Below are 24,643 nucleotides of genomic sequence, written 5' to 3' on the forward strand. Positions count from 1 at the left end.
GCTGTGATATCAAGCAGAAGAAGCTGGCAGGAATAAGAGATTTTCCACCCATTGATTTCAGTTGTTTGTGAGCATAATTGACTCGAGTTGGCCAATTAGTGGCAACACATGACAAAATTTTTCTTGACTACTAATTAATCGACTCCAATTTCACTAGCTTTGTTACTGCCAAAGCTTCTGCTAATCCTATGTGGAAATATCTTACCCTGCTATCCCTTCTTTTCCTCTTTGATCTTACTAATATTGAGATACAATTGCTCATAGTCCAGGTCACTAACTTGGAGTCAGATGACAATCAAGGAAAAAGCAAGGAAGAATAAATGCAATGCTGACCAGTGTTAAAAATTAATTAGAAGCAACCTTTCCAGGGTATTAAAACAAAGTAGGGGTAGGAATGATAATAGAATAGTCTTTAGTTTTAGGAAAGCCATAGTACATAAATAGAACCAAAAATGACACCACAGAGAATTTTCTGGGACTTACATAGGTATACAAATCCAATTTGTGCCCATGGATAAAAAAGTAACTGGTAGCGAAAGCAGGTCAAATAATGACCGTTTTGTCCAAATTGGGCTATCCAAATGAAATAATAATTAGCCCTGTTTATTCTCAATAGTTTCTTTGGCTTTGTTTATTTATTTTGTGAGAATTTACATGAGATTTTCTGAGTGAAAGCACTATGATGATTTCTGCATTGTGGGATATGAAACCAAAAGAAAACTCAGAGAAGGGAAGGAAATGGGTAAAGAAAAGGGGGAAAAGAGAAAGGAAAATGCTGAAAGATTTATTACTTGGCTGTCAGGTGCTAAGTGAGTTTATTTATGTATTTTTTTAATTCTCAGTATGCTTTTGTCAAAACGGCATTAATGTACTCATTTACCCATTTTACAGAAAAATGACTGAGGCTTTTCAACTGTAGGTTGCTCTTGGTTACCTGGCAGTTTTGTTTTTTTGTTTGTTTGTTTGTTTTTTATGCTTGTGATGGGGCAGTCATGTCAGGAACTTCAATCCCAATCAAACCAAGACCTGGTGGAGACACTACTATGGAAGCACATAAGAATACCCTCTTTTTTACCAGATTAAAATGTTCTTTGTCTTTCTCCAGGCATGCAGTCTCTTTTTCAAGAAAAGCTATAATTTCTCCCCCTGACCATTTTTCTGAGTATTTGTGCCAACTAAGGACTTGGATTGGCTTTAAATTAGCAAAACCCTGCACAATTCTGTTATCAGATTCTCAAACCTACATCAAATTATCTAATATTTTACAATAAATGATATACTGAATGCCTCTTCTGGATCTAAACACCATTTTAATTATTTATAATCCTTACAATGTCCCTGAAATGATCTGTTACCTCCTATTAACAGTAAGGAGACTGAGGAGTAAAGAGACCCAAGTTAAGTGACTGGGCCGGGATTCAAACTTAGCACGTCTGAATTTTGAGAGCCACTAATTCTATACCCTAAGCTGCCTTTCACTGTAGATAATCAATAATTGTTCATTTATTTCCCTTACCCTACTTGGGAACAAAGTACACAGATTTGTGAAAGAAATCTAGAATCAGAAAATAATACCTGAACCAGTACAGATTAGTTTAATGTAAATTATAAAACATGAGTTAGCAGATACTGGATTTTCATGTTGTGTTCGGAGCTAAGCACTAGGCACCTTCCAGGCATTCTTTTATTTAGATCTGTATACTACCTACCCTAGGAAGTAGGTTGTATAAATGTGGTAAGATAAACAAAATAACCCAATCAGGTATCAGCCCTGAAACTGGGAAAAAGTTCCTCGGCCAATGGTTGAACTTTATCAGGAGTTCAGATAGAGAAGGGTCAGTGGGGAGACTGAAAGCTATTCATAGGAGGGGAAAGCACCAGTGTGAGCATTGAAAGAACTGTGGGCCCTGCTAACCCCAAAGGTGTGGTAACGATGAAAACCAAAGGGCAGCTGTTTCCTGCAGTTTGTGAAAAATTAGACCAGTTTCTATTCATCCCTTTATGTTTGATCACGACTTTGTCTGTGGCTGTTTTAAAATGGCTGATCTCAAGCTCTCTTTCAAATCTGGAATAAATGTCAATCTAATGGAGGTAGAGTCCATGCAGCAGCTCTCGCAACTCCATAGATACATAACTACTCCCCCTGCCCCCTTTTTTAGTGTTTTACACTATGGGGAAAAAAATAAACAAAACACTTAGTTATTTTTTTCTGTATTTATTATTAATATAGCCAAGAAAACACAATTTGATATATTTATGCAAAGTTATAAGTGAAATCTACATTCATTTGATTAGTCTTTCCTGTAAAATTTTATGCATTCCTATTACATAGTATCATGTAAAGATTTTTGGTAGTATTTTAGGATCAATGTGATAACAAAGATCACCTGACTTCTGCATTTTCCATTTAAATAAAATGTCACTCAAATCTTTCAGAAGGGATATTAGAATTAATTCTCCAAGGTGATGTATAATTCTACAGGCTCAGCTTTCACACGTTTGACATCATTTTGGCTTTCAGTATTCTTCATTGTGTTTGCAGCCTTTTGTTAAAATAGTTGGTACACATATCATTTCCTGATTGCCATAATCTAGGATACTGATTATATTTGCATTTTAGACCTAGGCTTTAAACTAGAAAAGAGTCTAGGGGCTTTTGCAGGAAAACAGTGCTTCCTTTTGGCCCTTTCAGAAAAGGCCATTTGTAAATTTACATTGCTCATTGAAGAAAATCTGATTTAATTATCATTTGGAGTTTGTGTAACACTTCCTTTTAAACCAATTATAAACATACAAATTAGACCAACTATAAGCTGTTTGGTGTTTTTTGTTGTTGTTGTTGTTGTTGTTTCCCCCACCAGAGCAAATAACAAAAGCATTTTGCACAAAAAGAAGTGTTTTATCTGGCCACATATTGAATCACTGTTCCCCTCCTCTTTGGTAGGTGTTCTCATTAAAATATTTATATGTCATTAAAATCTTTGACAAAGCCTGTTTAGCTGTCCCTTTCAGTAATGATTTATCTCACATTGAGATATCTTAAACATATAAAACAGTAATAACTAAAGTGATAAATATCACTAATATTAGGCTAGATTCATCAAGAATAAAGTAGAAAAGCAGATGAACTGTGAATAATCAAGAATCATTTCTAACTAAGCATTCCCTTGATATTCAGACAACCGACTAAAAAAGATTGTGAAGAATGTGAGAACAGGTTTCATTCATTTCAAGAAAACAGATTATTTGCAGCTCACTTAACATTTACTGAGCATGTTCTAAAAGTCTGGACAGATATACATATGTGTCATTTAATTTAACTGCATCTCTTTATGATAAATTCTAAAAACTCAGAGTTTCCCAAGTAGTCAGTTTGATCAGTCAATCGTAGGGTCAGTTGTACTCATCATGTATCATTTTAACTTCTTGAACAGGGTCCATGCAGTCAGTCAAGCACACTGTTAATTGAGTCGGTGCTAAAATTAGATCTGGGTACAAATCCTGCTATATGACTGACTATCTGTGTAACCTTGTGGAAACCACCTAAACCCTTTAAATGCATCAGATTTTTCAACTGGGAAATGGAATAATGAGTATACCTACTTCATAAAACTAATGTGTAAATAAATATAATATGAAACAATGCATGTTAAGCACGAAAACATTGCCTGGCTCTTATTAGTAACAGCTGCTCTTATTAATTGAGCATGCCTCTGTATCCTGGGGGTACCATTTGTACCTCTAGTTGAAGCAAATATTTACTGTATTGAATTAGGTCTGAAATCTAAGCCATGTGTCAATAGCCATGTAGTCACCTGTCCACTCCACCCCATGCTTTCCCCCATAGAAAGAGAGAATAGACAGAAGAAGCCAACCGTCATACCCTCATTTCTTACCCTAACCTCTTCTTCCAGCCCTCAGTAAGAAACATTCCTGAACCCCAAACAAGTTTGGGAATTTTAAAAAGCATGCTAATTTGAAAATAATAGAGTTTCCCTGATCTAATATGTCCCAGGACCCCAAGAGTCACCAAGCTTGTATTAAGGCAGTCTAGTTGGGTATAATAGTGACACTTAGTGTTCCGGTTTGCTAATGCTGCCAGAATGCAGAACACCAGAAGTGGATTGGCTTTTATAAAAGGTGGTTTATTTGGTTACACAGTTACAGTCTTAAGACCATAAAGTGTCCAAGGTAATGCATCAACAATCAGGAACCTTCACTGGGGGATGGCCAATGGCGTCCAGAAAACCTCTGTTAGCTGGGAAGCCATGTGAATGGCGTCTGCTTGCTCCCGGGTTGCATTTCAGAATGGCTTTCGCCAAAATGTCTGCATCAGCTTCCAATGGCCGTCTTCACAATGTCTGTCTCAGCTACAGTAGTGAGCAACTTAGTCTGAGCTTATATAAGGCTCTAGCAACCTAATCAAGGCCCACACTGAATGGTTGGGGCCATGCCTCCATGGAAATTATCCAATCAAAGTTATTACCTACAGTTGGGTGGGTCACATTTCCATGGAAACACTCAAAGAATGACAATCTAATCAACACTGATATGTCTGCCCACACGAGATTGCATCAAAGATAATGGTGTTTTGGGGACATAATACATTCAAACTGGCACACTTAGTAAGACCACTTATTTATAAGCTCTTTGAGCTTTTAAAAAGAATTATACTATACTATACTCTTTAGAGGCATAGCTATTTTATTTTTGTAGGACACTCAACAGTCTAAGTAATCTTTTAAAAAGCACAAATCAAATGAAACCTGCTTGAAGCTTCTGAAGGTTATCTGCTGTAAAGAGAATAAAATTGCAAGCTACTTACCAAGGCTTGGAAGCATCATTGTGCTCTGAGCACCTCCTACATTCCCTCCCCAACCCTTTTCATGTTTCTAGGCACATTTGCCTTTTTAAGGCCCTCACATACAACAGGCTTGTTGCTAGCTCAGGGCTTCGCATTTGCTGATCCTTCTGTCTAGACCAGTTTCCCTCTGCCCATTTAGGTTTCAGTTCACATGCCACCATAACTGCCTTGGCCAAAGAGTTCTGCCTCCTCAGTGCCTTTCCATCCCATTATTCTTTCATCATATAAAATCTGTTTACATGTTTATCTGTCCCCCTCCTCATCCCTGGAACATTTGCTTGAGAGTTAGGACTTTGCTTATTGTTCACTGAACCTTCCAAGGTTTTTCACAGAGACTGATGTATGGTGAGTGCTCAGAAAATGTGTGTTGAATAAACATTATGTGAATGAATGAAAAAAATGAGAAACGTTACAACAAGACTCTCTTTAGAAAGAACGGAGTAATGAGAAATAATTTCATTCAATATGAATCAATCATATATAGTTATTAAATCATATGACTTAGTTCACATTCAATGCAAAATGTTGTTATTGCTTTCTGGTGCTTTACAAGTGATTAAAGTTTGCTCAACATAAAGCCAAATTCTGTGAGACATTATTTAACTTACCTCCTCTAAATTTCCATCATTAACTCAGCCAGGAGCATCACCAATTACAAGTTGTGTGACCTTGTCTTTTAGTTTCTTGGCTACTAAAACAAATACCACACAATGGGTTGGCTCAAACAGCAGGGATTTATTGACTCAAAACATTGAGGCTAAGAGAAGTCCAATTTCGGGGCGTCAGCAAGTTGGTGCTTTCTCCCTGAAGACTATGGCTTTCTGGGACTGGCTGACGGTGATCGTTGGTCCTTGGCTTTTCTGTCACATGGTGATGCACAGGGAGATGTCTTCTCCTTTCTCCTCCAGGTTCCTTTGACTTCCAGCTTCTTCCTGTGGCTTCTCTCTCTATGTCTAAAATTCATTCTGCTTCTAAAGAACTCCAGTAATCTGGATTAAAACCCAACCTGTTTTATTTGGGCCACATCTTAACGGAAGTAACATCTTCAAAAGGTCCCATTTTTTTTCCAATTTTATTAAGATATATTCACATACCACACAAACCATCCAAAATATACAATCACTGGCTCACAGTAACATCACATAGTTGTGTATACATCCCCTGATCCCACCAGAATGAGGACCAAGCCCAAGAACATATTCAAACTGGAATACACAATTGAATCCACCACACCTTGGGTAAATTAACTTCTGGAGCCTCAATTTTCTTCCTTGTTGTATGGGATTAATAATAAGACCCATTTTACATGTTTATGAGGAGGATAAACAAATTAATGCATAAAAAGTTCTTAGAATTGTTTATGGCACATGATAAACATAGAGCTGTTGATACTATTCTTATTATAGTTATTATGAGAACTAAATGTTGAGAGTAACCTTCCATATAGTTTTATATTCCATTGAAAGTAAATGAGACTAATGAAATATTTAGAAATCAGATTAAAGGAGGGGAGCCAGAAATAGTTACTGAAGACATTTCTAAATTATGCATATCTGAAAATGATTTTGCTTTAAGCCTCAAGAAAAATGAAAGCTTATTTAACTACTACTATGTGCTGTCAGTATACCATATATTCTACTATGCCAGGAATTAATTTTTTTTAAGAAGGAAAGATTCTGGAAATATGAAGACAAAACTATATGTTGGTTGTAGTGACATGAAGGTCACTGGTGGCCTTCACAAGTGAAATTTCAGGGCAGTGGGTAAAGGGATTTGAGTGGGGAAAGCCAGATGGAAATAAATTATACAGTGAATGAAAAGTGAGAGGCTCAGCTATGAACTGGATAAAGAAAATACGTGAGGGTCAAGGAAGGATTTTGTGCTATATGTATACATTTTTAAATTTTTTGTATGTAGGAGTTGCTAATTTAGAATAAATTTGAATTTTGATGGGGATAATCCACACAGGGGAGGAGGGTTGAAGAGAATGCAGTATTGTGAAGTCCTTGATGTGAGAAAATGGAATATCCACCATATGTGATGCAAATGGCCTTTTAGTTTTAACTCCTATAATAAAAGGAAATAAAAAGCTCAGTGTAGATGCTAATGAGTTAATGGATTTGGTAGTGGGCCACTTACTGATTTCTATTTTCTTGATGAGATATGAGGTAACTCATCAGCCAGGAGCAAGGGAAGTAGGGAGGAATGTGGGAAGTTTGAAGAGAGCAGGGAAGGCTTGTTTTTAAGAAGTAGTCCTTAAGGAGAATGACAAAGGACTTACTGGAGAATCAGAGCAATATTTCCAGTCTTGAAAACCCATTTAAAGTTTGCAATCAATTTATTGCAGTGTCAGTTTGCCCTATCACATGATTTTCTCCAGCTACGTGGGATTAAGTTACAGAGAGGCAGAAAAGAGGGGGAAAAGACAATTAACCAAGCGAAAATACACTTAGTATTAGATATATTATGTTCAATCTCAACAGTTAGCAAACAATTCAAAACAATGGAACAGCTTATTAATTTAGCAAAATAATTTATAGCATAATATGATATATTGATATAATAACTGATATATAAAAGATATGATATATACTGGTAAAGTTCTTTGAAATTTGTATTGGTTTGATCTTCTGTAAATTAATTTGGCAATATCTAGCAAGATAAAATGTTCATTTTTTATACATTAATTCTAATATTGGACCTGTAATAATCTAATTAGATAATTATCATCTTAATAAGGTATTCATTGTCACAACATTTACAATAACAAAAAATTGGAAACAATTGTCAATAATAAGAAAAATGGTTTAATAAATTATATCTACTTAGTAGAAAATTTTGCATTCATTAAAATTCTAATTAAAAGAAAATGCAGCAAAATATAATAATGCTTAATGAAGAAAGATGATTTCAAAATTGTGTCTTCCTTGTAACAACTATATAATCATATGAATATTGATTTAAAAATAAACTAAACTAAAATTTAAAAGCTGTGTAGAGGTAATGAAGATCATTTTCTTTGTTTCAAAACATTCCTTAATATGTTTTTTTTATAATTTTGTTTTTTTAAGAGGAGAATTAAGGAAGTTTTTTGCCCCCTTTTTGAGACTTTTTGATTACTACATCATTATATCTCATACTTTCAAATAATGTCTAAGATTGTATTATCAGAGAAAATTAGATTTATTTGCCAGTTCCTCATGCCTCCAAGTTATTTGGTACAAAAGACCATATCTACTTGTAACTATTTTAAAAAAATCATTTCAAAGTGTTTTTTTGTTTTATTTTGTTTTCTGCTATCTTTCTCAATACAGAGATTAAGCAAACTACTGAAAATTGCTAGCCATTCTTTTCCACTCTTCTCATTTTTATACACTTATCTTGCCCTTCACAGAAATGATAACAAATGAGTCTGTAGGTGTATCTACCAATTTCTCGAGCTCCCTAATATCCACATTATGAAACTGTGCTGATAGGAACACACCAGATCTTAAGTCTGTTCAGTTATTGAATTATTATTTGGGCTACTAGTATAAAGATCTTCTGTAAGTATAAAATTTGGACTCAGCTTCTGGAAGCCTTTTATCTCTTAGTTCAAAATGGAGAGATCCTTAATTCAGTCCTGTGACTAACAATTTACATAGTTAGAAGATCCTCAATTATTTCTCAGAAGTTTTCTATTAATTTCCCTCTTTCTCTCTGCCTCTCTCTCTCACACACACATATACACACAAACACATGTACAGATACATTGTTAAAAGAACAGTTTCTGGAATCAGAAAGTCCAAGGTTCTAATTCCAGTTCTGCCATTGCTGGACCATTTTACATTAGTCAACTAATTTAATATCTCGGAGCCTTGTTATTTTCATCTGTAAAATGGGGATTCCAAATTCTCATTAGGGTTGTTTTGAGGACAAGTTAGATATTCTATAGATAGTATTTTTGTTAATTTATTGTTATATCTTGGTTTCTCTGAGTTTTTGAATCCTCATAATGAAATGCAGTGTCCTTTGAGTAACACCTGTTATCAGTGAAGATTTTAATTGAGCTTATTACTTTCCAGTGCAACAGAGATTGATGTTCTGCCTTCTGTGTTTGCCTTACATAGGTGTTCAGTAAAGATATATTTATTTAATAAGTAAATCAATAAATGAATGCATGAATGAATGGTTACATGCTACTCTTTGAGACAGTAGAACAAATATAATAGAGTAGAACAGATAAGAAAAGGGTCCAGGGAGAAAAATGACCAATTAACTTATATGCCCAGGATCAGCTAGGAAGAGTTAACTCCATTTTGAAAAACACAAAGGAAAAAATGTGTTGAATAACTTATTTTTAAAGTTTTTAGAAATTACACACACAATTCCCTGATGATAGCCATGTTTGTCATCAATAAAAATAACATGGGATTAGCCATATTCAAGGTAGAATGTCTGCCTACAATTGCATTAAATTGCATAGCCTAAATTTTTTGTGGAATGTTTCTGAGTTGGCTAAAAAAAAGTAATATGGGCAGTGACCTTTGAGTAGCAAAGGCCAAGAGAGAAATGGCCTTTTCTACATTCTATTATACCTCAGAATAAAATGTTTGTAATCTAGCCACAAAGCTTATAAGTCATATGGCTCTTAGACACCTGCTGTGTCAAAGATTTCCCTGAGGAGATCAGGTTTTGCCATGGAAGGTATTTGTAAGAGTACCACATGTGCCAATATCAGTGGCAAGCACAGGTGCCAACAAACCGAGCCTCCAGTTTTTATTGATGATAGAATTTTCTTGGCAGTTTTTTGGGAAAAGGGGGTAAGAAGTGTATAAAAGTGAAGCTTTTATAGAGTATGAGAACATTACATCATTTTTAAATATAAAATGTGTTAGCTAAAGGTATAATAACTTTTATTAATATTTCACTATATTAGACATTGCCTACAATCAATATTTATGATAATCTCTGCCCACTAAAGTGGAATCATGCCCATGGTACACATTATTCATATAAAAGATCAAACAATGAAAATAAGTGCAGCATTTAAAGACAGTTTGCTTTGATTTATTCAGTGGATTCTTCCAAAAAGATGATCCCAAGAATTATTGCTTCTTGAATTGGAGCTACCAACCTGTTCAGAGTTATTTAGTTCCTTCCTTCAATATCAATATCAGTGAAAGTGAGACAGATTTATATACTCATTTAAAAATTCAGACATAATAATAAAATAAGAAAACACATTTTTAATATTCTTTATTTTTCAGAAAACTTTTAGCTTTATGGAAAAATCGAGACGATAATACATAGACTTCCCATGTACCCCATACTTTGTTTTCCCTATTACGTTACATTTGTTTCCAATAATGAACCAATATTTAAACATTATTATTAAATAAATCCATAATTTAGTTAGATTTTACCTAATTCCCCTTTTCCGTTTCAGAATCCCATCCAGGATGCCACATTACATTTAGTTGTCACGTCCCCTTAGAGTCCTCCTGGCTGTGACAGTTTCTCAGACTTTCCTTGTTTTTGATGCCCTTAACAATTTTGAGCAGTACTGACAAGTCTTTTGTAGGATGGCCCTTTTTTGGAATTTGATGATTAGACTGTCTCATGATCAGATTGGCATTATGTGTTTTGCAGATGAAGATCACAGAGGTAAAGTGTCATTTTGTCACATCACATTAAAGGTACATAATTTGTGACTGCTGATGTCTACCTTGATCACATGGCTAAAGTAGGGTTGGTCCCTTTCCTATTTATGTATTTATTCAGTCATTTATTTGTATTGGTATGAACTCATGGATATTTACTTTGTATTTTGAGTTATAATCCAATACTACCGTATTTATTTTATTGCTCAAATTGGTCTTTGACCATTGTGTACTCTTTCAGTTGGTTCCCTTGCCTATTTGACATACTCCCATCAATATGCTGTTTTTGTTTTTGTTTTTAGCACTTTCTGGGACTATACCATGGCCCAGGATTATCTTATATATTTCCTGACTCAGTCATAGAATAGCCATTTTTCCAAGGACTTCATTGGAGAATGGTATTAGAATCCAAGATCTGGGCACTAGCTGTGTTTGTTGTAATGGTGGTTCATTGCTTCTAAGCCTTCTTAGCTGGCTGAGCAAGGAGATATAGTGTATATACTAACCCATGTATATATACATATCTATAGAAAATTTTATATGTAACCACTTATATCTATATTAAGCCAAACATGACTTCATAATGATGTCTCCAACTCTAATCCTTTACCACATGGGACATTCTAGTCTCCTTCCCTTTGTTATCTGTAAATTTCAACTCCAAAGAACACCTATTTTCTAACAGAGCAAACATCAAATAGTAACGCTTATAACTCTTGAGAAACCACATTATCTAGCAGAATAATTCTGAAAGGTCATAGTGTACATTGTCAAACTTCAGTTTACAGCCAAGAGCCCTTTATAAAATTAGTAAACCTCCAGACTTCCAATTCCATCAAAACAGAAAAGGCTCATTCCTCTCAGGTCCTCCTACTTACAACTTAAACCCTATACATAACTCGACAAGCAAGCATAGGAAGACTCTGAAAGGTGGAAAGAAGGCAGACTTACTATGAATCTTGGGAACTGCCAATCACAAATTCTATATTTGCTTTCTTGTTTGACTTATATTAATGAACCACTAACTAATACTTCTGTATCCAGGCTTGCCACCACCCTTCTCCAAAAATCCAGCCACACTATTTCTATAGTGATCTTTCCAAAACCAAAACAAACAAAAACAAAGTAGAAAAGCAAAAATACCCAATCATGTTAAATAAATCAACTTTTCTCTCTTATTCTCTTCTACCTGCAACTTTCCTGTTAAAATCTTCAATAGCTTCCCATCTTCCTTAGGATAAAATCTCACATACTTAAACCATACATATTCATGATGTGGCTTCTAACACCCTCTCCTTTGTCCTCTTTATTTATACCCTAAGAACATTCTCTATATCAGTTGTTATATGGAGGAGCTCCTTTCTGTTTCATTCCTGAGTCATTCCTTTTCTTGCCACCATGAATTTGTTTGTTTCTTTGCCAGAAACATTCACCCCCTCCTTCACACTACAGATCCATTTCTGGCATTGCCTTCTACAGGAAATCCTGCTGGTATTTCTAATTTATCACTACCCCCAGCATAAATTAAGGTACTGCCTGTGTCTTCCTTTAGCCCTCTGTAATGGTTTGTACTGTAATCATGCAATTACTTATCTGGTTATCCCAGTAGATTGAATTCTAGATGATAAGACAATGATTTTAACAATGATATCACTGGAGCCTAGTTTTATGCCTGGCATATATTAGGTGTTCAGTAAATATTGGATGAATGAATGGTCACCTTGAAATTGTATTAATTTAACTTTTTTTTTTTTTTTTACTACAGTTCTGTCAAAGATACCCACAATTTTTCCAGGAGATTAAGAATTTAGGATCCTAGACTTTATTTAATAGAGGAAATTATTACTGATGCATCAGAACTTAAATACCTCAAAGTAAAATCTTTAACTCAGAACTTAAAGTTATCCATTTGGGCTTGCAAGCCAATCATTAATAACCCATGACCACTCTATCAGATGCTGTTAGTGCCCCCCTGCCCCACATGTCCCCAGCACTCATCATTCCAGGACATATTGATAAAATCATTCTACCGTCTACAATTATGTATGCTAGGGCAAGCCAGAAGTGTCTGGGAGCTCACATATTTGGGAGATGCTCTCAGCCAATGACAGGTTGGAATTGGAAGATAAGTACTTCAACTTTCTCACTCCTAGTTTGGGGCATGTTCTCTGAGGCATGTTCTAGGAGTCTCACTGAACTCCTCTGCAGGATTGAGCCTCAGATCCCCCTCATAGCAATCTATTAGTGAAGCACCTCTAGTGGTTTCCTTCCATTCCCTGTCCCACTTCTCCATGCCACTCCTGAATTTCCTGGTATCACATCCCAGATAAACAATTTGCATTCAAATTCTTTTCTTAGGGTCTTCTTTTGGGGGAACTCAGCCTAAGACAATCTCAAACTCTTTCCACCCCCCTAACAATTCAGTGCTACTTGCAGGGCCCTCATAGGTCCAGGTACCAAGTTACATTTGGTGTCACACATCCTAGATTTTGACATTTGCAAACAGATGGGAAAAAGCATGACCAGAGAGAAGGAAAGAATTTATATGAGACTTTCCAATGGTTGGAGAGAAGGAGAGATACTGCCATTTGCTTTCCATTAATGATAGTGTGGAATTTATGGGCAGATGGTCTGTAGCAGGTGTGACTACAACTGAAGGACACTGCTACTCTTTAGCTACTCAGGAAAACTGCTACTATGATTTTAGATTCACAACCTCAGGACCTTATTGCTTCATTTGTTGTTGCCTTTTCCTTTATCTTAATGTCTGTCTCTCTGAATCACTGACTAGTTACCAAAAGATGTCATCTACTCCCACCAACAAAAAGAGCTAAATATTCATACACACATACACACACACACACAGAAAGAAGAAAGTTCACTGAGCATGCAGTGGATATTCTACATTAAAGTCTCTATGTAATATCCTATAAATTCCTATGTTTCTGTTTATTTAATGAATAAATTTAATCAAATCAATAATGTCCTGAAGATCTTATTTAACTAGGTGATGACTGAAGAAAGGAAGTGAATTTTAAAGAAAGATACAGAAAATTCTCCATTTTAGCTCTTGCCTTTTGTTTTAGTTTAAAAAGTATAACTGGGCCTCTTTCTGAAGTGTTTGCTTGATTTGAAGGCTCAGAATGCAACCTGTTCTCTTGTCATAAATTGATCTCTTTGTAACTACTCAAACTTACAAACCATAACTTTCTCTTAAGTTACTATACTGTTTGGAAGGCTTATGTTTAAGCATTTAAAACTTAAAAGTGAAAACTGTATGTACATATAATTTCCCTTTCTCTTGCTGTGTCCATTTCAGTTTTCAGAGTTTCTGGGAAGGCCTGGTTTCCCTAAAGGAGTGATTTGCTGTAGAAGTTTGAAGCACTCATCATCTAAAGGGGAAAAATCCAGTATAGCCAATGAATTAAGGACAAGAAGCTTTCCAGTCAGGTAGGAACATTTAATCTCATTCATCAAATCACCCTAAATACAGTACACTGCTAGTTGGACATGACGTGACTGAAAAAAGATGGATATCTAATATCAACTACCCTACTAGGAAACTGCTCACAATTCCCTTGGAGGTTGTGGTGTTTATCAGAGAATACCTCGGAGGGAAAAGAATACAACAACAGTATGATGCTTTTTTCCATTTTTAACTCACTGTTACCAAGTACACTTAGTGATTCTCAGTGCCTGTGGTTTAATCCCTGGTGGTTAAGCATGTGAAGCAGCAAATTAATGCTTTTGGTATTTTCTCCTAAGATGAATATTTTCATGGGTTGCCTCTAAGATTCTCTGGATGCTTATCAGAATTAAGGGCCATGACAGCATTAAGTGTTTGCAGTGAGGAACAGCCTAAGTTCAGTGGTGCAAGGAAATCAGCTTGTTTCTTGTTGGGACACATCTAGGCTTAGCTTGGCACAATCAAAAGTGTGCGCACATAGCACATAAGGAATTAGAATGAAGGAGAATGGAGCGTGTGCAAGAGGGCCCTGGTTCCGTTTACCTTTGCATGTCAGAACTTCACTGACCATTTTATTCTCATTCCCAATTTGAGATCAAAACATGGAGGAAAGGGAATAATGAAGACACTCCATTATATGGCAAGAAAAAGAAAGTTGCTATATGAAAATCAGATGCTTTGGTCTCATTTGCAGTTAAATACCCAGTTTTTAGCATAGCACTTGACACACAGTGGTAATCAAGACGAAGACATATGTTGAATGAATGAATGAAAAAAATTAATACGGTAGAAAAGGTGTTTGTCCTTGTGTTGCCGTGTTTGTTAACATCTATTATTTTCAGACCCTAGTGCTGTACTTGACACATAGTATGTAAGCGATAAAATTTGTCAAATGAATGAATGAGTTCCTTTGATGCTAAGGACATCTTTAATACAGACACAGTCCCCAAATTTGCCAATGTCTATGGCAGATGAAAGCCTTGATCTTAGGCTACTGGTATAGCTGACAGAATTTATCTAGTCTTGAGACAGACTTTGAATCATTTACATTTAATCCCTTTCATTTAGGCAGAGTACCTACATTAGACTCACTATGAAATGACTTGAATAAGGGTAAAAAGCACCCTGGTAAAAGCTTCCTTGCCATATTATTTGCAAAGTATGTTCTTAGAGCATTTTTATAATGATACAGTTAAGGGTAATTTCAGAAACACCAGCTGCTAAAATTGTTATTTACACTTCTTCTGCAGGTAGTACAGTCATAGCGCTGCCGCAGCTGTTTCTCTACAGTCTGCAGCTGCTATCTCCTGCACTTCCAAAGGAGAACAAAAGCCATTTCATTAAAGAAAGAAACGGAATGTTTAGCATAATGCAGTTAACAAAAAACAAGCCACACACATGCTATCCCAGATATGAAAGTGAAGTAATGATCCAAAATAGTACCCTGGAACTTATGTGTAATTTAGAGGAAATCTACTCATATTTTATTATTTTATTTCTTTATTAATGTGTGATATTGATATTCAGCTGTACTTATTAAAAACAATTGTGAGTTGCTAGATAGGGAATTAGCTACGCATCTTTTGTGTCTGTGTAAGCATGTGCATATGTAAGTATGAGATTGCCTGCCTCCCTTACCCTTTTTCTATATTCTCCTGGGGGGCAGGAGATGGAGCGTTCAGTTGTTTTTAAAAATGTCTGAACAGCCAAAGGAAGAATATCATCTAAATACAGATGGCAAATTGTCCCAAAATAGGAGGCTTCATTGTGGGGCATCTGTAAAAGATCTTTAAATATCAGGAATCTCCTAGGAGAATGTTTGCTCCTCCATAAAAGTCCTCATTTGAAAGGGGAAGAATTTCGGAGCTGAAGGTATCTGATTACAAAATATTTATGAAAGTAAATATTTGTGGACCGTCTTTCCATAATCAGTGTCTAAAGATTATCATTGGTATCTAGAAGATTTTGATTTGTAAAATATTATGTAGTATTTGACACATACAAAAGTATATATGTAAGTGATGATACATAATAATAAAATGGCAAACCTACCACCACTAGAACAAAACTGCTAAATCTTCCTGCATGCTCTGGCCTCATCCCATCTTCCTGTCTTCACCAAAGAAGCACCTCTCATCTTGGTTTTATATTTATCATTTACTTAATTCATATGTATTTTTTACCTTATGTGTGGTTTTTTTTCAGTTAGAGAAGTGGGTTGCAGAACAATCATGCAGAAAATACAAGATTCTCATGCACTACCCCATTATTAACAACTTGCATTGGTTTGGAACATTTTTTACAATTGACACTAGCGTATTTTTGTAATTGAACTATTAACTGTAGTCTGTTGTTTAACTTAGGGTTCATTGTGTTGTACAGTTCCATGGATTTTTTAAAAACTTTTATTCTAGTACCATATATACAACCTACAGTTTCCCCTTTTAACCACATTCAAATATATAAATCTGAAATTTGAAGGGCAAACTAGAGAAACAGGAACACTCCACCCTAAAGTAATCTATGCAGTCAATGAGATGTCTCTATTTTTTAGATCTTTTAAACACTCACTTCATTGTAAGATCTTCATCAGGTAAGTTGTTTTTAATGTTCAAAACCAATGTTTAATACCTTAAATAGCTTCTTGAATATTCCTGTGAATGGAATACTCATAATGATAATTTCCCCTATTTTTAATAAATTGTAAAGATGATTAATATTGATAGTAAAATTACTTTGATAAATCATAAGGTTTTCCAGATAATAGTTTGTCTTTTCTCTTGGCCAAAATTAATACACTTATTATTTATATTCTTAATGAATAAAAATTTTATTTTATTAATATCATGATTTTAACACATTTTAATTCATATTTAAGGTATTTCATTTTGAAACTATCTATCAACTTATAAATCCGTTATGTATGAGTATATAGATATATTTCTTAATAGCTGAATTAATACTTTGTTAATTATTTTTAATTTGTTTAATTCACACTGCTGCTCTTCAGCATTTCCTCTCTGGAACATACCCTCCTGACTTAAGAAAGTCTTTGAAATGGTCTGAAGAGCCCATTTAAACTGAATGTATGGAATATCCTTAAAATAACATTAAATGCTGTCAGGGCAGAAGAAGATTACATATTGTGTTAAAGAGCATTCCATCAATAAAAAGCTTAATTAATGATTCTAACTATGAGGCATATAATAAATGATGAAAAGCATTAATTATAATACTAAGCAATGGCATTTCAGTAGAAAATGGAAATACTAAATATTATATAGAAAACTAGCATCTGCAAAGCAAATAAATTGACATTGGTTATACATATATTTGAAACATGTTGAAATATAGTCATAGCAACTGTTTTTTGTTTTGTTTTGGTTTGGTTTGGTTTGGTTTGGTTGAAAGGGGGCATATTGGTGTGTTTAAGCGCCATTTCTATTGGAATAGATATTTAGACATCATGCAGAAAATACTTGAATGTAGAAAAGCAGAAATTAACATGTGTGTGAATGTGTGTGTTTAATCAATGCATTTTCACCCATTCAGACAGGAAAAGATTGCAGAATTAAATTTAAATATAGTAAGCGATAGGTTAAAGTGCTGGTTGTAGACTTTAATGTTGCTGTTCTTTTGCATTCACCAAATGGCACCATCCTATTTTTCCAAGTTACAAACCTGGAAACAGTCCCAGGATTCTCATCCACAGATCCCCTTCCCTCATCCTCCCCATTCAATCAAATACTGAATCCTGGCTCCCCTATACCAGCCTGCTCTCTCCAATGCTCAGCTCTCTTCCACTCCCAGCCAACCTCTGCCTCAGCCTGCCTATCAGAGCCCACTGTTATGTAATTCATTTTGAGCAGGGCCATTTTTAAAACTTCCTCAGTCCTGGGCAATTTACTTTTAGAAACCCTACACCACAACTTATCAAATATATTAAAATGCGTTAAAATATACCTAAATCATATTTAAAATATTTTGTAGGTAATTTTCTGAGAGCTGAGTGAAAATACTAAATAAATATGTTTTATCTCAATATTGCAGGGTTTTTTTTCATGTTTTGGAACCATTTTCCAGGTGTCAAGTATTTTGTAGGTCTTTTTCAATTCCTCAGACATAGAGAGAGCGCTTTTACTGTCAGGTTGCTGGATGGCCATGACAATGAGACATTGGCATATGAGGACCGTCACCTTGGATGATTAGACCAGCCATGGGGGAGTTGGATTAGGAAGTGTTTATAGAACAAAGAACAAATAGACAAATGGGATCTCCTCAAAATCAAACACTTTTGTACATCAAAGGACTTTGTTAGAAAAGTAAAAAATCAGCCTACACAAGGGGAGACAATATTTGGAAACCACATATCAGATAAGGGTTTAACATTCCGAATATATAAACAGAAAGACAAAGAACTCAATTGAAAAATGGGCAAAAGACATGGACAGACACTTTTCCAAAGAGGAAATACAAATGGCACAAAAACATATGAAAAAATACTCAACTTCATGGCTATTAGGGAAATGCAAATCAAAACCACAATGAGATATCCTCTCACACCTACCAGAATGACCATTATCCAAAAAAACAGAAAATTACAAGTGCTGGAGAAGATGTGGAGAAAGAGGCACAATTATTCATTGCTGCTGGGAATGTAGAATGGTGCAACCACTCTGGAAGAAACTGTGGAGGTTCCTCAGAAATCGAGGAAGAGGTGGCGGTGCCAATTGATTTTCCATGTATCAGACGATTATATTAAAAAGTCAGGTTTTGTGACATGTCAATAAAATATCACCCTAAAGAGTAATGTTTCAAAATAGTATGTGAACTGCTTACTTATGAAAAAAAGAAATATTGATGAAAAACCACTGACACAAAATGAAGTAAATTTAGTATGTTCCAAAACAAATGTTGGAAAATGGTAAGTGGTTAAATCATCTATTAGCTTCATAACTAAAGGTTTCTAAAACTTTGTTATTTCATCTTTAAAACCAAGATTATAAGAATGCCTATTTAGTGGAGTTGTCAGGAAAGATAAATTATGTAATTCACATAAACTGATTAGTGTTGTACCTGGGACAAATTTGATGTTTTTTGTTATTGTTAAAGCACCAATAAACAATAACTCTTGTGTTATTATTATGGTCATCATTATACCTTGGAGCAGGCCAAAAATAAGCTACTGAGTTTAACCCTTCATTGTGACTATAAAGAAAGAAAAGTTAATATTGATTTATTTTGAGAAATGTGTTAATATACTTACATTATTTCAAGAGTTAAATGGTATAGAAAATAAATATATTTGATATAGTAAATAAAGCTTAATTTAAGGAGAAGTGTACATTTTAAAGTGTCTTTCATCCTTGGACTCATAAAGAGCCAGAAAAGGAGGAAATAAGACAGAGGTTTAGAAAGTATATGTAACATAGACACTACCAACCCAAGCTCTTAATGCTTTTGTGATTTTGATCTAAATAAACCAAGAAACCTATTCTAACTTCAATACTGCCACTGACTGTGTGAGACATTGGTCAAGTCAATTAACCTCTCTCTACTTTAGTCTCTTCATTTGTAATATGCAAGTAATACTACTTGTCACTTGCCAACCAGCAGTACTCCTTCAGCTAATTGACTGTCTCAGTAGGGGTGTTGCAAAGATTAGCTGATAAATGATTTTGAAATATTAAATAAGTGATGTAAAAAGCCCTAACAAGAGGACAGGACAAATTATTCCAAGCATTAATTTGCTACTTTAGTCCTATGTATTTGATGAAAACCTTGAAAGAGGAATCCCTCAATAATGTGAAAACAGGATAGATTACTAGGAATTCCAGAGTGCTTTCTGTTGCTGTTGTTACTTTTTTAAATCCTCTGTTATAATTGAAGATATACACAAGTGTACTAGAAGAAGCGAGTATAATACGTTTCCTTAAATTGGTGAAATCTCTTTTTACTAGAGAATAAAAGGAACTAAATAAGGAAATATGCTTTCTCAGCCTAATTTCATTGCTGACAAATGTATGACCTTGACAACATTTCTTAACCAATGAGAACCTTGAGTTAAATGATCCAGAACAAATCTACAAAATACATTTTGTGGATGTAAGAATAATATACAAAATTCTCTGTGACACATTGTGAGAGATTAAAAAATCAGAGACATGAATCTCAAGGAAAACATAATGTAAGGAGTAGAACAAGGTGAAAATAATTAATTCTCACATCCTGCAGAATTAAATAAACACTAGAATGAAATCATTCATCTTTCCTGGCCCTAGGGATACATATGGCTTATGAGCTGAACTTAAAAGTTAAGAACTTTCGTTCTCATTGATTGGAGAAGAGCATTCCAGGTTTTAAGACAGCATGAGAAAACCAACAGAACACCAGGGATATTACAATATTAGCTATGACTGGACTTTAGTATGCATGTGAGAAATATTGTGGATACACAGAGTCCAGTAAAGTAGGTTGGTTCCAGACGATACTGGCCCATGCAAATATTTTGAACTCTATTTTGTGCATTCCTAAGAAGCCATTGAGGATTTTTCAGTACTGTTTATGTTTTATAAAGTCAATTCTGGTGATAGTGTAAAAGGTAAGTTGGAGAAGGAAGGTTTTAGGTAAGTGTGAGTAGTTAGCCTAGAATTCCAATATTCAAGAAAGAGATGAAGAAGGTAGTAGCCAGAATAAGAATGGACATGAATATTTAATGGACATTGAAGGGATGGAATTAAAACAATGAAGTTTGATAACTAATTGGATGTGAAAAATTAGTGGGATGGAATAATTGAAGACAATTCTGAGATCTCAGGATAGGTGACTTAGAGAATGGTCATAACATAAACTAAAATAATTAGGAAAATGAATTGTTTTGAGGGTGGAGGTAGAGATGCAGAGAGCAAGAAACTCCATTATGAACTTACTGAATTTGAGTTTTTAAGGACATCCATAGTGTAATATCCAAAAGGCAGTAAAAATATCCATCCATAGTGTAATATCTAAAAGGCATAAAAACATCAGGCCCCAAAATTATAGAGTTGAATGTCATCAGGATACAGTTGGCAGTTAAGGCTATTAGAATAAATGAGATTACTAAACAGAACATAAAGAATAAAAGAGAATTTTCTTTAAGAGGTTTAGAGGGGGGAAAGGCAAGAAGTAAATGAAGAAGATTATAGGGGACCAAGAGTACAGTCTCTATAGTAGTTAAGGGAAAAGAATGTTTCACAAAGAAAGAAATACAATGTAAAATGCTATATGCAGTTTGATATGGATGACAATTGTGAAAACACTGTTGAATTTGGCAATTAATCTATAATGATTTTTCTTTGAGAAAGCAATTCCAGTGAATTGATAGAAATGTAAGTCAAATTGCAAAGGAATGGAAAATAAAACAATGGAGAGGAAGTTGGAAAAATTAGTATCCATCTCTTTTTTCCTGTAAATTCAGGAGTAAATGAAAGAAAAAGATTTGAGTATCTTAAGAAACATGCAGAATTACAGGATGAAAGAATTTCATAATAGGGAGATGTTAGCAATTTTACAGGCATTGGAGAAGTAGCTAGAGAAAAGCAGAGACTCTAGAAAAGAAGAGGCAGAACTGAAGGAACAAAAATGAGGGAGAGTAAGGTATGAGGAATAGCAGACAGCGAGTAATGTTAGACAACAGCACTCTTGAATACAGAGATAGGCGACTTTTTATGTGAGGTTAAAAAGAGGGGAATTGAAGAAATTTATGTAGGATGATCTTTGATCTTCTCTAAAAAGATTAAACATAGAAAAAGAAATAAATTGCTATGGTTCAGAATGGTAAAGGAGTCAGCAGATTTATTAGCAGTTTGAGGTCACTTTTATTGCCCAATTAGACAGTAAAATTATTTCCTAATGGAAGATAGCCTGTGCTTCTGGTTTTATAAACATTTGCAGGAATAGATTTCTCATTTCAAAGTTTCAATTTGCTAAGCATTGTGGGGAGAGAGAAAAAAGAATTTGAGTCTGACTCAAGAAAATTTCAGAGAAGAAATTAAATAATGATACAATTGGCCAGGTCATGAATTTACAAAAACAGTATGAAAATGTGCTCATATCAAAAAATATATATTTATATAGCATCCTGAACCAAGACATAAGAATGACAATTATCAAGCCATCTGGGGATCAGAGATAGAATGATCAACAGGGAAAAGCTTGAGAGGAATAATCATTATTGCCAAGTATCGGAACTTTTTAAAATTTTAGTATTTTTATTTTACACTGAAAATAGGGGAGGAGGTGAAAAATTACCCCCCTACCAAAGGTAGATGGGATATTAGCTCTAACATTTTTAGTCAAAAATATATCATGAAAACCATCAAAGGAGAATCCAATTTCTTCCTGTATTGAATAAAATTTAATTTAGAAATATTTTGTGATAAAAGGCTTGATGCCTCAGATTTAGAATTTAAAAAGGGTTTGACTTGACTTAGCTAATATATGTTAGCATCTCTCTATGATATTGCTCAGTACATATTTTCTTTTTAATACTTTTTGATACAACATTAACCAAACTCTTCCAAATTGCAATATGGGTCCCCAGTATACCTAACACTATTCTAAGGTATGTGTTTATAATGGTTTAGGTATTATAATTATACATTAACCATGTAGATTTTGTGGCAATTTTCAAATTAATTTGTTGCTATTATTAGGGCTGTGGTTTCTTGATTTCCTCTATGCTGTCATTTATTCCACAATGTGACTAAGAGATATTCCAATTCAAGGAAAAAGGAAATTAGGTACTATCAAGTTCTAGAACTCCATTCTGAGATCATGAGATATATCTTGAAGACCTCTGATTTATAAGCTCTTGATTTCTTTCTTCTTTTTTTTTAAGAAATAAACTACCAGAATGTTTTTAACCTAAATTAGATAAATATGTAGTATCCTCACACAGTAAAATAAAAGAGAAAAAGATGGAGAGTAATTTGCATGGAAATAGATCAGCTTATATTTCTGGAATACTTTAGGAATCAAAACTTAGTTAAATTCTTTCAAAAAGGGTTCCCTTCTGTAGTCTATGTTTATCTTATTATGCTTATTGATAATGTTTATATAGTTTTCTATTAGTATGTGTATCAGCAGTTCTCAAAATTTGATCCCAGACTTCTAGTTTCCCCAAGACCATTGCAGTCTGTTTCTAACCAACTTTTAGTTGGTTTTCAAGTTCAAAATAATTTTCATAATAATACCAAGATGCTACTTCCTTGTTTTCACTTGGCTGACATTCACACTGATGATGCAAAAACTTGGGGGTCAATCAATCTGCTGCTGCCTTAACCCTTATCACGTCAGTGGCACCAAACTGCACTAGTAGCCCTTGTGTTCTTCACCACCACACACTCACAGTTATTGTTTTTAAATGCTAGGCTTATGTAAGAGTGTACTTAATAAAGCAGTAAAAAAAAAAAAATTAATATTGTTAAACCTCGACCCTTGAGTGCATGTCTTTTTAATATCCCATGTGATAAAATGAATGTCACATAAAGCACTTCTGCTGTGCCAGAGTACATAATGATTGTCTCAAGGAAAAGTACTTGTGCAGTTGTTTCAGTTGAGAGCTGAACTGGCCACTTTTTTCATGGATCACCATTTTTATTTGAAAGAACAACTGATGGATAAACTGTAGTTTTTCAGTCTTGGGCATTTGGCAGAGAGTTTCATGAAAATAAATAAAGTGAGCCTGTCACTTCAAGGGAAAAACCCAACAGTTCTTGTTGCCAAAGATAAAATTTGAGCTTTCAAACAAAAATTAAAATTTTAGAAAACTTTTCTGCTCCTGTGAAACTGGCAGCTACCAAATATTTAAAAACTTTTCTGATGAGATAGGTCACATTGTTAACAAATGCAATATTGTATGATGAAATATGTTACCATTTGGAAGATTTGCATAACCCAATGAACCAATATTTTACAAATGACCAATGCATGATGTTATAAAACCATGCATGGGTAAAAGATCTATTCAAAGTGAAATGAATTTTAATGTACTGAAAGCATATTGATGTGTTTTAGATTTCACATGGCTAAAGTAAATCCACAATTATCTGAAAAGGCTATGAAAATTCTCCTCCATTTTTTAACTTAAATCTGTGTGAGGCCAGATTTTCTTCATATACTTCAACTAGAACAGCATATTGAGACAGATTGAATGCACAAGCAGCTGAATGAAATGTCTTCCATTAAACCAGACATTTGCAAAAATTAAGCAAAGATTTTTAAAAATGTAAAACGATGCAGTTTTTCCCACTTTTTGCTTTGGAAAATAGATTTCATTTTCATGAAAAATATCTTTATGTAAATATGTAATTGATGTATTATTGGTATTTTAAGTGAATTAATAAATATTGAATTTTTTCAGTTTTAATTGCTCATATGGCAAATATTGGCAGATAAAACTCACATAAAAAAGCTCATTGGGGTTCTCAATAATTTTTGAGACTTAAGCATTTATGAGACCAAAAGCTTGAAAAACAGTAATGTAGACCAAGTACTCAACACATAGTAAATTACTCAAAGGCTTTTAACACATTTCACATAATTTCATAAAATAACAGTTGAGAAGTTATACAATTACATTTGGAATGGTGGGATAGGAAGACTTTCGGTTTTTGTTTTTTTTTTTTTTTT

At 34.3% G+C, this 24,643-nt stretch overlaps 1 protein-coding gene across 3 annotated transcripts in view; it reads left to right on the forward strand.

The window, feature by feature from the left end:
• PKIA (cAMP-dependent protein kinase inhibitor alpha) overlaps nt 1-24,643 on the forward strand; it is a 76,263-nt gene that overhangs the window by 38,406 nt on the left and 13,214 nt on the right. For 2 of the 3 annotated variants that reach the window (XM_037803147.1, XM_037803148.1), the window contains exon 2: nt 13,826-13,956. The exons of the other annotated variant lie outside the window; for it this stretch is intronic. The gene's annotated coding sequence lies outside the window, so the exon portion shown is untranslated. The remainder of the gene's footprint in view (nt 1-13,825; nt 13,957-24,643) is intronic. 3 annotated transcript variants of the gene reach the window in all.

This window comes from Choloepus didactylus, chromosome 14 (assembly GCF_015220235.1).
Source record: "Choloepus didactylus isolate mChoDid1 chromosome 14, mChoDid1.pri, whole genome shotgun sequence".
In the NCBI taxonomy this organism is placed as follows: Eukaryota; Metazoa; Chordata; class Mammalia; order Pilosa; family Megalonychidae; genus Choloepus; species Choloepus didactylus.